The following is a 15208-nucleotide window of genomic DNA, read 5'->3' as shown; positions in this document are numbered from 1 at the left end:
CAGAGGGCACCCTGCCTGAAGTGCGGGCTTCAGGCACGAGAGGGCACTGCCGCCACGGACACAGCCAGGGTTAATAGCTGTCACTCATTATCTCATGACAGCTGTCACCCATCTACACTTCATTATACTACTACATAAAACCCGGACGTCATCTCCACCTCGTTGCCGAGATATCATCGACCTGTGAAGGTAAACTCTCAGCCGTTCTGTTCGGTACCAAACGCACTTGTATTTGTGCTCTGAGTGTTTGCAGGAGTTTCTGTAGCTACTTTCAGCTGGGTGCTGGGTTTTGTGGACTGTGTAGGAGTGACGCTCTTCACCCCTCACGCCAAAACAGATAAGTAGCTCTCAGGCTCTGCACAACTGTGTTACTGTGTTTGAGGTGGAGGTGGAATCCCCACAATTGTTGTTACTGGATGTGCACACACCCACATCTTATTGTTTCTGCTCCTCGCCAGCAGTACCAGATCCGACATTCGGAGACGGTGGCCACCTGGGGACTCGGGACTTGGCGGCTCCAGTATTCTCCAGGTTTGGTGGCGGAGGAAATTGTGTGGTTCCGGTTCTTCTCAGGACAGACGTCTTCTATCCTCGAGCCTGCCCACACGTCACCTTTGTGGATTGACTGTTTGCAAAATTCTGTATTCTTCTGTATTGTGGTTGTGCTCATTCACAACAGTAAAGCGTTCATATTCAACTCTTTCATTGTCCATTAATTTACACCCCCTGTTGTGGGTCCGTGTCACTACACTTTCCCAACATGTGTTCCTGCACTGAAGACAACCTCTCCTCACACTTTGAGACCCTCCTACTCTGATCACTTCCATTCATATGCATAAACGGTGCTTTGCGCGTCAATTGTTGGAGCCAGAGAGGCCTATTCAACAACATTCATGGGCCAAGTAGTAAAGCATCTCTTCTACTGACACTCTTTGGTGCACCACGTGAGATTGCTCTGCCCTACGAGTGGATATTGGAAAACCATGTGATGGTGAGCCAGTTCCTGATTGGACACTCACATTGCGCATGTCATCACACAGCTTCTATGAGGACTACAAGCATGGCAGAGGGCTCGTTCGAAAGTTCGCGGAGTGTGCTTTTCTGCAAAAAAAAAAAAAAGAGTATGATTCTATCTAATATCATTTAAAAGTTATGAATAATTAAATAAAACTTGTATTCAGCCGTTGTATATGACGGGGATGACCCGAGAGGGTTTTAACATCACTGGCAGCTTAGAGTCTTTTGTGGTCGTTGTGGATGAGGCTCTCTGATGGTGAAGCTGCCACTGAATATGTCTTGGACTTTATTTACATCAATTACCAAGAAATACAAACAGTATGGCACTCTATGGTAAATCTGCATGGATTAGACAGTTATGGAGTAGACACACACCTTCGTTATTTGATGACCCTTTATGAGAACGGGTTCGAGCCTCAGTGAGGCTCTGATGCGACCAGCTGGTTCCACAGCAACAGGTCAAAAAGTGCAACATACAAACAACACACCAAAAAAGAAGAAGAAGAAAGATTCATCCTAATGAAGTCGTAATTTTGTTATATACGATGGTGACACCTGAAGGGTAAAAGCTCAATTTTGAGAGAAAATTGCTCCTTGAAAACCAAATGACAGTGAGATGGGCAAAGTTGCTGCCACGTCTTCTTGCACAATTTGCACCTTCTAACCTGTGGTGCACTTATGTAGGTTTGGTTCAAATGTAAAGACTGTGGTCCATTACCTGGTACTGCCAAATGAGCTTCTGAAGCCCTGGCAGACTGCAAAGCTACAAAATGTAATCACCAAAATTGGATTTTGAGAGGTGAGAAATGAACGCATCGTAATTCTGAATGATTATCTCGGCAGGTGTGGTGGTGGTCCGTGACTGCGAAAGAGCTTTTTTTCTTTATTTCTTTCCTTTTGCAGAGGAAATTAGTGCATGGAAACTGCTCTCTCATGCACTCTTATACTCTCTCGTACTCTGGTGCTCGTGTTTTGAGTCCTAAGAGAGCAGGTGTGCAGAGGGAATTTAATCTGGAGGAAGTATTTGAAGTAATACAGCTTGTACTCTCTCTGTGTTATTCTCTACATTACATATTTAATTGCAGCAGAAAGTTTAATCTGTTTTTTGTTCAGCATTTTGTTTTTATTGTACCGGAGTTATTACCTCTGCCAACGAAGTTAGAGGAGGTTATGTTTTTACCGTTTGTTTGTCTGCTTGTCTCTTTGTGACCATCCCCGAGTCCACAGTTTTTCATATATCATTATGATATTTTTACTAAAGATTCATATCCTGATAGGTAAGAACTGATTCAGTTTTTAAGGTCAAAGGTCAAAGTCAGGAAAAATCTTGGAAAACAGGAAAAATACCTTTCCTTTAACATTTAACTGTCCAAAAAGGACCAAATTTCTTTAATATTTGAGAGCTTTATGTAGGGCAGTATCCTTTATCGACTGGCAAAGTTTGATCCGGATCTGATCCAGATTACAGATTTTGTAGCCATTTAAATGTAACATAAAAAAACCCCATTTAATGTATATTTTAGATTATATCTTAAACAAACGTGCCCCAATCACTTTCATATTTGAAAGTGAGATGCAGACTGGCACTCACAATCACCTGACAAAGTTTGATCTGGATCTGATCCAGATTACAGATTTTGTGGCCATTTAAAGTTTATATATATATATATAAACATTTTATGTATATTTTAGATTATATCTTAATCAAACATGCCCCAATCCCTCTCATATCTGAAAGTGAGATGCAGACTGGCACCCACTATCACCTGACAAAGTTTGATCCGGATCTGATCCAGATTACAGATTTTGTGGCTATTTAAATGTAACATTAAAAACCCCATTTAATGTATATTTTAGATTATATCTTAATCAAACTTGCCCCAGTCACTCTCATGTTTGAAAGTGAGATGCAGACTGGCACTCACTATCACCTGGCAAAGTTTGATCCGGATCTGATCCAGATTACAGATTTTGTGGCCATTTAAATTTTATATTTAGAAAAACCCCATTTTATGTATATTTTAGATTATATCTTAATCAAACGTGCCCCAATCACTCTCATATTTGAAAGTGAGATGCAGACTGACACTCACTATCAGATGACAAAGTTTGATCTGGATCTGATTCGGACTGTGGATTTTGTGGACTTTTGAATTTAATGTTGAAAAGTCCATTTGGTGTACATATTACATGATATCTCAATGAAAAGTGACTCAGTCACTCTCATCTTTTTCTTACGGATGTACCTACACCACCAAAATTGGATGGAGGTTCCAATTTTATGCCTGTTTGTCTTCCTTTGTCACTCAGTTTTTCATAGACTACCATACTGTGTGTGAGACCCTTCGGCAGCTCCCTTGTTTTCACTCAGGGGTCTGCATCTTGATTTGGCACAACTTTACTGCTACTACTACTAATGATTTATTTATTATAAATTATTCATAGAAATATAATAAACCTTCAACATCCTGTTTAATATCTCCGTGGAAATGGCTACCATCCCAACCTGCGTCAGTCAGTTACAATCATCCCTGTGCCAAAACAGGAGTCGTGGGTGGAGTATCAGTTTGCCTACTGTCATGGGTCACTTTGTATAATAAACCAGCTTTGACACCACCATCTTGGTGGTTCTCTGCAGTGGGGTCACCAGTTGTAGCATTAGATGGCACAATTGTGTTCGGCAGACTGACTAATAATACTCTCTGTCAGCCTGCAGAGCAGAGGTTGATAAACCGGAGAGCTGGAGACGGAATAACCTAATCCTTAATGCTGTAAAGGTAAAGGAGACAATCCTGGACTTCAGGAGAGTGAAGTGGCCCAAATGACCCATCAAAATCAAAGGCGGGATGGTGGAGGTAGTGCAAAGCTTCAAATATCTCAGACTCCACATCAGTCAGAACAAGACTTCATCCATCAATACCATCGCAATGACCACGAAAACAGGCACGTGCACGGATATTTTTGGGGGCAGGTGCTCAAGCCCCCCCAAAAAGGGCACCCATCGCCAAAATTATTCATTTAAAAAAAAAAAAAAAAAAACACAGTAGGATATTTAACTTATATATTTATTTTGTTAACACAATCAATACGCATCAAATGATGAAATTGCCCAATTAAAGGAAAAACAGGCCCAAAGAAAACCATGTTGTGCACGCTTTTTAATAAGCAAACCATACATTAACTAATCATCAAAAATATCCTAACTTAAAACTGCATAAAAAAAACTCTGCTCTGAATAAATTAGATAAGTTAAAATACAAAGGAGACTTCAATGACTACCGGCCTGTTGCAACTGTTTTGGAAAACTGGTTAGAAGTCCCGTCTTGTCATTCATAACCTTCACTTCAGACCCATACCAATTCACTTACAAGGCCAACAGAGACCATATTATTATATTATGACTGGTATTTATATTGTGTATTTATATTTATATTCATATTTGCAAACTGTCTTTTTTACTTTCACTTTTGTTACTCTGTGTGCTTCTTACCCTGTGTGCTGCTATACAATGCTACTGGAACATCAATTTTCCTGAGGGAGTGTTCCCAAAGGATCAGTAAAGTTGTATCTAATCTAATCTAATTTTTATTTCCTTAGCATTATTGCTCTGTTAACTAAACTTGCTTACACTTGAAGGTATTTTCAGAAATCACAGTCAGCAGTATATCAGGTCAGGTCTCGGAGCATGGTTGCCACGTGTTGCAACATCTACCCCACTACAGAACCACCTTGGGTCCAGGATGGCAACCACCCAGGCAGACAACTGGTCAGCCCCCACTTCAGGGAAATAACCATCTATCTGCTCCAGCCAGATGAAATGTGGGCATCCCCTTGCCCAATTGCTGGGGTCATCAACACTGAATCAAGCTACATGGCCAAATGTCATAACTGACATTCCCTCAACACGCCAGAGACACGCCTCATTAAGTGTCCCTAAGTAGCCACTTGTTTGAGACAAAGTGCTTCCAGCTGTATCCAGGATCCTTAAGATATCTAGATGGAGTCATCGCCTTCAGTAACTGGTTACAGTGAGACGGGTAGCACCAGGACACTGAAGACACTGAAGACTTGGACCTTCATTCTCCATCCCCAAACGTCTCTGTCCAGCAACCTCATGACTCCATAAACTTGTCCCAAGCATCTTTCCATGTCCAGAGACATGAATGTTACTGCCAAGACAAGTGAATGTTTCTACAAGTTAAACACTTTCACTGCAGAATAGATGAACGTTTGAAGGCTGAGTCCTTGATCTTGGATAACCACAAATCCAGACACTCCTCACTTGTCTTTTCAAGTGACACATCACAGACAGGTGGATAACAGAACATTGTGCACACGCACGTGCACACACATGTGGGAGGAAGCCGGAGAACCCGGAAGGAACCCATGCAAACACGGTGAGAACATGCAAACTCCACACAGAAAGACTCGATCGACTCTGATTCGATCCCGTGAGCTTCTTGCTGTGAGGCAACAGTGCTAACCAGTAAGCCACTGTGCCGCTCTTTCCTAGATTTAGTCTGGCTAAATTTCACAGTCACACTTCTGGGTGGTGGACCTCCAGGCAGGAACACAACAAGTGACCTAAATGGAATTTGGAAGTACTTTTGGGACAAAACCCTAAAAGTTACCAGGGAATGTACCGGATTAATCAACTGTTCACGGGAGGAGGAGGTTTAAAGTTTCTGAGGGCACTCGATCATCCAGAGGAGTCGTAGTGGAAGTCTCGGTCTGTGTCGGGAGCTGGGAAAGCAGGCTGTGATGGCGTTGACAGGAGAGAAGGAGGGATTTGTTAAAATAATTTATGAGCAGGTGTGACACCATCTGTGGTCCAGGGATCTTCAGACTGCGCAATCAAGACACTTTTTTCCTTCAAATCTACACCTCGTCAAGCCGCCGTCATGGCACGTGACGGGGCGGTCCCCGTAGATGGTTTTGCTGTCGCGACGGCACTTTCAGCAACTGCTACTGTGAGCAGTTGCTGAAAGCCTGTGTGTGTGTGTGCCTGTTGTTGTTGGAGCACACTTACATTAATTCATGAATGGAGCCTTTGAGTTCGGCTTTGAGGATACATCTGCTCTGAAAGCTCATCGGTGACCCAAACAGGGGTCATCAGGGTCACCCGGGCAACCTACCCGGGCTTTCCTCGATTCTGTCTTGTGTTTCAGCTGCGTTTGACCAGAGTTTCTTCATCCTTATCCATTGTGAAGCTTTCTGTGCAGTACTGACAGCTGTGACAGGACCAGTGGTGGATATTTTACTTTACTAAAAGTAATAATAACGCTGTGTTTCAAGTAAAATTACAAGCTCTGTTGTCAGAATAAAAGGCATTAATTTTGATCAAAGCAATCACTACTGAAGACTAGTGTTCGTTCAAAGACCAGTGATCAGGATAAAGGTAAACCTTAAGGATCAAAGTTTTTTGGTTGATTCAATATCACAAATCAATAATCTGAATCAAATTCAACAGTGAGGCTCACTGAACATCACTTGTGATGGATGACCTTTGGAAACAGTTAACTTTGATCCTTAATGCTGGTCTTTGATCCCAATTCATTCCCTATTATAGGATCAAAGCAATCAATCAGCAATTACGATATCCATTTTATGATCATGTAAAAAATGTCACAAACACAATCAAAGCTGAGAGTCAACACTTAGCAGTTGTGATGAAGATCAAATTATGATCAATTATTATCAAAGTTCAGCCACCACTATTAAGTTCTTCAAATTCAAATTCATGTTCAAATTCAGTGTTCATATGTTCAAAGGATGGCAATGAGGACAAAGGTTACTAATCAGAAACTAGGGTCACTATCAAGGGTCAAAGAGCAGTGACCACAATTAAAGACTATAAATTACAATCAAAGATCTGGAATCACTCTTAAAGTCCAGTGTTTAAAGGTCAGCAATTAGCAATAAATGTCAGCTTTAATCATCAAAGTTCACTGATTGGGATCAAAGGTTGTAAATCATGATCAAAGTTCAGTAATCACTCCTAAAGTCCAGTGTTCATGTTCAAAGGTTAGTAATCAGAAATAAATGTCAGATTTAATTATCGAAGTTCAGTGATCAGAATCAAAGACTATAAATCATGATCAAAGATTAGCAAACACATTAAAAGTTCTGTGTTCATGTTCAAAGGTTAGTAATCAGGACAAAAGTATGAAATCAGAAATAAAGCTTAGAGTTAAGGATCAAAGTTCAGTTCTTAGGATTAAAGATGTTTGGCTGATTCAGGATCGCAGATCAGTAGTCAGGAAAAAGTGAGCTGTCAGGGTAAAGATGACAATCAGGATTAAAGATGAGTGATTAGGAGCCCATATTGTCTAACCACAGTCCAGACCCAGATAATGATGTAGATTTGGTTAACAAAATGTACTTTTTGGAGAGAGGTGAGAGTGGGCTCTCTCTGTGTGTGTGTGTGTGTGTGTGTGTGTGTGTGTGTGTGTGTGTGTGTGTGTGTGTGTGTGTGTGTGTGTGTGTGTGTGTGTGTGTGTGTGTGTGTGTGTGTGTGTGTGTGTGTGTGTGTGTGTGTGTGTGTGTGTGTGTGTGTGTGTGTCTGAGCTTCACACCCTCAAGGTTTTATTTATTCTGCCGGTTTGAACCACTTTCCACAAGACCTGTCAAGTTAACTTGGCCAAACAAACAAGGAAATGAAGCTGGTTTCATCATAATAAAAGCATGTGCCATAGTTTAGATTCAGCAGAACATTGATATTTGAGAAGTAAAATGAAGTTTCTAGTATTTACAGAAAGTGTGCAATAATTATTTAAACAAAATTAGGCAGGTGCATAAATTTGGGCACCCTTGTCATTTTATTGATTTGAATACATTTAGCATGAATTATTGGAACACAAAATTGCTTGGTAAGCTCATTGACCCTTGACCTCATTACACAGGTGAATCCAATCATCAGAAAGGGTATTTAAGGTGGCCATTTGCAAATGTTTCCCCTCTTTGCATCTCGTCTAATGAGTGGCAACATGGGAGGCTCTAAACAACTCTCAAATGACCTGAAAACAAAGATTGTTCATCATCATGGTTTAGGGGAAGGATACAAAAAGCTATCTCAGAGATTTCAGCTGCCAGTTTCCACTGTGAGGAACATAGTGAGGAAATGAAAGACCACAGGCACAGTACTAGTTAAGGCCCAAAGTGGCAGGCCAAGAAAAATCTCAGATAAGCTGAAGTGAAGGATTGTGAGAACAGTCATAGTCAACCCACAGACCTGCTACAAAGACCTGCAACATGCTGCAGATAGTGTCTCTGTGCATCATTCATCTATACAGCACACTTTGCACAAGGAGATGCTGTATGATGCTGTATTGCAGAGGAAGCCTTTTCTGCATACACGCCACAAACAGAGTCGCTTGAGGTATGCTAAAGCACATTTGGACAAACCAGCTTCATTTTGGAATGAGGTGCTGTGGACTGATGAAATTGAAAGTGAGTTATTTGGACATAACAAGTGGTGGTATGCATGGCTGAAAAAGAACACAGCATTCCAAGAAAAAACACTTGCTACCTACAGTAAAATTTGGAGGTGGTTCCATCACGTTGTGTGGCTATGTGGCCAGTGCAGGTACTGGGAATCTTGTTAAAGTTGAGTCAATATCAGCAGATTCTTGAGAACAATGTTCAAGAATCGTTCATTTTCAGTTCAAGTGGGTATTTCACCATGACAAGAGACGTAGTCACTACGCCGCCAGCTGGGCGTGGCCAAATGAACAAGAACCCTAATTTAAGCAAAAGCTGAGTAGTGCGACACCATGACTGCCAGTCTGACTGAAGATGGCATGATGATGGCGTCACATACGTTGGTTGCTTGCTGAACAAAATACTACATAATGGCGGAAAATATTCTCAGACAGCTGTATTAGCTGTATACATATATTTGGCATTTTTCCCTCTTATGTTTTATAAGAGTTAGTGAGAAATAAACACTTCTAAATCTAAAAATGTTGTTTTTGTAACCAGATAATACCACTGAGGTCATTTACAAGACAACTTACTAAGATGTTAGCATGCTAAATAGTGATACAGGAACATCACAGGGGCGCACGTTTTAATCAAACTAATCAAATGAACTTTGGTTCAGTCAAGCAGTGAAGCTCACAGTGCCGGTGCTGGGTTTCCACATCCTTTATAATCTGTCAATAAACATTAAACAGTGATGGTGTATTTATTTATTTATTATTTATTTATTTATTTTTATTTTTTATTGTTTTTATTTTTTTTATTTATTTATTTTTGCATTTTATTTTTTGAATGTTAATTGTTTATGCACACTGTCTTTTCCTTGTTTGATTTTAATGGAAAGCACTTTGTGCACCATGTGTGTTGTAAAAGGACTTTATAAATAAAATTTGATTGATGATTGATTGATTATGTACAGTAACGTCAAGTAACTACCCACGCCCTGGGAACGGCCATCAAGCAACAAACGCCAACTGCTTGTTGTCCTCGTTTGTCGCCAAACTAATTGTAGGGTAATGGCAAACTGCATCAACATTCCGCCGGGGATCAAATTGAGCATTGATGAATACTTAAAGATGCAGCAGCCAGAGATTATAAAAATTAAGGATGGGGCGAGGCTTTACTTATATGTTTAAAGGTTGAGATGCACCAAAGGTTCTTGAGCCAAACGTGTAGTGGTCTGAGCTTTGGGGGGGGGGGGGGGGGGGGGTTGAGCACCGTGGAGACGTCTCTCTTGGCTGGTGTAACCTCAGTGCGGCCTGCTTTAGCAACGGGGGTGTAAAACAGCATCCAGTTTTCTCTTCGAGCATGGAAACTATTAATCCAAGATAGAAAAACAGTTACTTGCATGATGCGCTGTGGCACACATCATGATATACCAATTAAATAGACGTTGGAAGTCTCACAGGACAAGTTTGAACATGCCCAGCTGTTAAACAATTTCTCAGATACTCACTCGACTGAAAGCCATCGAAAACCGCCTGAATCTTACGAATGGTTATCAACACGGAGGTGTTTTTCTGTGGCACCGCACCATGAGCGGCTGGGTGCCGACGCGCGAATCCGTCCGCACGTCTTTCATTACAAAATCTCCTTTAACAGTGGAATGTCCGGATAAACTGCTGATCCCAAACTCTTCTGAAACTTCTCTGTTCTCTCACGACGTCCTGGGTCAACAGAGGCTTAAATTTGGAAGTTTTCAGCTTGAAACAGGCTGACGACGGCGGCTTGGGGCACAGCACGCCGTCCAGCTCCGTGGGCAGTCCTTAAAGCGACAGTAACACTCCATAATCTCTCATCAGCCTTTAAAATTATCACCGAAAACCGTCTGAATTTCTCAAATGGTGTCCACTTGGATGTGCCTTACAGTTTCAGAAAAGATTTTGATCAAGCAAAGCGTCAGTCTCTCAGGAAGAAGTCAGACAAACGAATTCCGACGAGGGGGGTGGACCAGTGCTCACTCAAAGCCTGCCCACAGGCAAATGATGCAAGTGACAGGCATGCGCACGAGGGTTCAAGCTTGTCTGAGAAATCGCACGTGATTCAAATCCATATAGTTTTTGAAAAAATGAAAAGGTCGCTTTCTTTTCTATTAGACCTCGTATGTTGATTTTATGTGGCTATGTTCTTAGTCAAAGGCCCTTCTTTACCTTCTGAATATAATTTCTTGCTGGATGAAATTGCTGAAAAGTTGTTATTCGTTTCCATCCTGCATGCACAGTGTTATTCAGGTGGACACTACTTTCTCTTTGGGGAAGAGGAATGGTTTCACAGGGTGTGACTCACATGCACTAAATGTGCACACATGGTTGATCCAGCTTTGAAAACAAGGAACAGAAAAGCTCAGATTACAACACACGCAGAGGGAGTGTTGCTCCACAGAACATTATGCCACTGCGTCTTAACGTACAGCATATTATAGTTGTTAATTACTGCATTAGTATTTAAAATGTCATTATATGACCTTTAAGGACAATTCTGGAATCAACCTTCATCCACATAATTTGGTATAAATTGTTCCAAGGACCTGGGAGGGGTAGGTAGCAAACAGACTGACAGATGTGGCCTTGACCTAAAATGATTGAGATTTGGCAAACTGAACCTTTCATTTTTTTTTATTTTTTTTTTTGCTCTTGCTTGCCTCTACTGGTGGTTGGCTCTCACTGTGGTATTGTATCACTTCCTGTTCCGGAGCACAGCGGTGTTTTTCTGTATCTGTTATCTGTTTAATCTGCGCAGTTAGATTGATCTAGTTACCTAGATAACGATTTCCTTCAGTGTAATCTTTACGTGCCTTAACTAAAGCACTCCTTCTGCTGAATCACCTCTAAATTATTTACACATTATTCACTTTGCGTGTTTTTAGGAATCCGCTAGCTTAGCGTAGCTACTAGCTCTTAGCCGATTTAGCATGGCGGCTTCTCCTGTCTCTCCCGCACTTTTCTGCTCTGGGTGTGAAATGTTTAGTTATTCCTCGGCCTCCTTTAGCAGTAATGGTACTTGTAATAAGTGTAGCTTATTCGTAGCTTTGGAGGCCAGGCTGGGCGAATTGGAGACTCGGCTCCGCACCGTGGAAAATTCTACAGCTAGCCAGGCCCCTGTAGTCGGTGCGGACCAAGGTAGCTTAGCCGCCGTTAGTTACCCCCTGGCAGATCCCGAGCAGCCGGGAAAGCAGGCCGACTGGGTGACTGTGAGGAGGAAGCGTAGTTCTAAACAGAAGCCCCGTGTACACCGCCAACCCGTTCACATCTCTAACCGTTTTTCCCCACTCGACGACACACCCGCCGAGGATCAAACTCTGGTTATTGGCGACTCTGTTTTGAGAAATGTTAGCGACACCAGCAACCATAGTCAATTGTCTTCCGGGGGCCAGAGCAGGCGACATTGAAGGAAATTTGAAACTGCTGGCTAAGGCTAAGCGTAAATTTGGTAAGATCGTAATTCACGTCGGCAGTAATGACACCCGGTTACGCCAATCGGAGGTCACTAAAATTAACATTAAATCGGTGTGTAACTTTGCAAAAACAGTGTCGGACTCTGTAGTTTTCTCTGGGCCCCTCCCCAATCAGACCGGGAGTGACATGTTTAGCCGCATGTTCTCCTTGAATTGTTGGCTGTCTGAGTGGTGTCCAAAAAATGAGGTGGGCTTCATAGATAATTGGCAAAGCTTCTGGGGAAAACCTGGTCTTGTTAGGTGAGACGGCATCCATCCCACTTTGGATGGAGCAGCTCTCATTTCTAGAAATCTGGCCAATTTTCTTAAATCCTCCAAACCGTGACTATCCAGGGTTGGGACCAGGAAGCAGAGTTGTAGTGTTACACACCTCTCTGCAGCTTCTCTCCCCCTGCCATCCCCTCATTACCCCATCCCCGTAGAGACGGTGCCTGCTCCCAGACTACCAATAACCAGCAAAAATCTATTTAAGCATAAAAATTCAAAAAGAAAAAATAATATAGCACCTTCAACTGCACCACAGACTAAAACAGTTAAATGTGGTCTATTAAACATTAGGTCTCTCTCTTCTAAGTCCCTGTTGGTAAATGATATAATAATTGATCAACATATTGATTTATTCTGCCTTACAGAAACCTGGTTACAGCAGGATGAATATGTTAGTTTAAATGAGTCAACACCCCCGAGTCACACTAACTGTCAGAATGCTCGTAGCACGGGCCGAGGCGGAGGATTAGCAGCAATCTTCCATTCCAGCTTATTAATTAATCAAAAACCCAGACAGAGCTTTAATTCATTTGAAAGCTTGACTCTTAGTCTTGTCCATCCAAATTGGAAGTCCCAAAAAACAGTTTTATTTGTTATTATCTATCGTCCACCTGGTCGTTACTGTGAGTTTCTCTGTGAATTTTCAGACCTTTTGTCTGACTTAGTGCTTAGCTCAGATGAGATAATTATAGTGGGCGATTTTAACATCCACACAGATGCAGAGAATGACAGCCTCAACACTGCATTTAATCTATTATTAGACTCTATTGGCTTTGCTCAAAAAGTAAATGAGTCCACCCACCACTTTAATCATATCTTAGATCTTGTTCTGACTTATGGTATGGAAATAGAAGACTTAACAGTATTCCCTGAAAACTCCCTTCTGTCTGATCATTTCTTAATAACATTTACATTTACTCTGATGGACTACCCAGCAGTGGGGAATAAGTTTCATTACACTAGAAGTCTTTCAGAAAGCGCTGTAACTAGGTTTAAGGATATGATTCCTTCTTTATGTTCTCTAATGCCATATACCAACACAGTGCAGAGTAGCTACCTAAACTCTGTAAGTGAGATAGAGTATCTCGTCAATAGTTTTACATCCTCATTGAAGACAACTTTGGATGCTGTAGCTCCTCTGAAAAAGAGAGCTTTAAATCAGAAGTGCCTGACTCCGTGGTATAACTCACAAACTCGTAGCTTAAAGCAGATAACCCGTAAGTTGGAGAGGAAATGGCGTCTCACTAATTTAGAAGATCTTCACTTAGCCTGGAAAAAGAGTCTGTTGCTCTATAAAAAAAGCCCTCCATAAAGCTAGGACATCTTTCTACTCATCACTAATTGAAGAAAATAAGAACAACCCCAGGTTTCTTTTCAGCACTGTAGCCAGGCTGACAAAGAGTCAGAGCTCTAATGAACTGAGTATTCCATTAACTTTAACTAGTAATGACTTCATGACTTTCTTTGCTAACAAAATTTTAACTATTAGAGAAAAAATTACTCATAACCATCCCAAAGACGTATCGTTATCTTTGGCTGCTTTCAGTGATGCCGGTTTTTGGTTAGACTCTTTCTCTCCGATTGTTCTGTCTGAGTTATTTTCATTAGTTACTTCATCCAAACCATCAACATGTTTATTAGACCCTATTCCTACCAGGCTGCTCAAGGAAGCCCTACCATTATTTAATGCTTCGATCTTAAATATGATCAATCTATCTTTGTTAGTTGGCTATGTACCACAGGCTTTTAAGGTGGCAGTAATTAAACCATTACTTAAAAAGCCATCACTTGACCCAGCTATCTTAGCTAATTATAGGCCAATCTCCAACCTTCCTTTTCTCTCAAAAATTCTTGAAAGGGTAGTTGTAAAACAGCTAACTGATCATCTGCAGAGGAATGGTCTATTTGAAGAGTTTCAGTCAGGTTTTAGAATTCATCATAGTACAGAAACAGCATTAGTGAAGGTTACAAATGATCTTCTTATGGCCTCGGACAGTGGACTCATCTCTGTGCTTGTTCTGTTAGACCTCAGTGCTGCTTTTGATACTGTTGACCATAAAATTTTATTACAGAGATTAGAGCATGTCATAGGTATTAAAGGCACTGCGTTGCGGTGGTTTGAATCATATTTGTCTAATAGATTACAATTTGTTCATGTAAATGGGGAATCTTCTTCACAGACTAAAGTTAATTATGGAGTTCCACAAGGTTCTGTGCTAGGACCAATTTTATTCACTTTATACATGCTTCCCTTAGGCAGTATTATTAGACGGTATTGCTTAAATTTTCATTGTAACGCAGATGATACCCAGCTTTATCTATCCATGAAGCCAGAGGACACACACCAATTAGCTAAACTGCAGGATTGTCTTACAGACATAAAGACATGGATGACCTCTAATTTCCTGCTTTTAAACTCAGATAAAACTGAAGTTATTGTACTTGGCCCCACAAATCTTAGAAACATGGTGTCTAACCAGATCCTTACTCTGGATGGCATTACCCTGAGCTCTAGTAATATTGTGAGAAATCTTGGAGTCATTTTTGATCAGGATATGTCATTCAAAGCGCATATTAAACAAATATGTAGGACTGCTTTTTTGCATTTACGCAATATCTCTAAAATTAGAAAGGTCTTGTCTCAGAGTGATGCTGAAAAACTAATTCATGCATTTATTTCCTCTAGGCTGGACTATTGTAATTCATTATTATCAGGTTGTCCTAAAAGTTCCCTAAAAAGCCTTCAGTTAATTCAAAATGCTGCAGCTAGAGTACTGACGGGGACTAGAAGGAGAGAGCATATCTCACCCATATTGGCCTCTCTTCATTGGCTTCCTGTTAATTCTAGAATAGAATTTAAAATTCTTCTTCTTACTTATAAGGTTTTGAATAATCAGGTCCCATTTTATCTTAGGGACCTCGTAGTACCATATCACCCCAATAGAGCGCTTCGCTCTCAGACTGCAGGCTTACTTGTAGTTACTAGGGTTT

The sequence above is a fragment of the Thalassophryne amazonica genome, chromosome 21 (assembly GCF_902500255.1).
Source record: "Thalassophryne amazonica chromosome 21, fThaAma1.1, whole genome shotgun sequence".
Lineage (NCBI taxonomy): Eukaryota > Metazoa > Chordata > Actinopteri > Batrachoidiformes > Batrachoididae > Thalassophryne > Thalassophryne amazonica.
The sequence above is the reverse complement of the archived record's forward strand: the minus strand, read 5'-3'. Positions refer to the sequence as shown.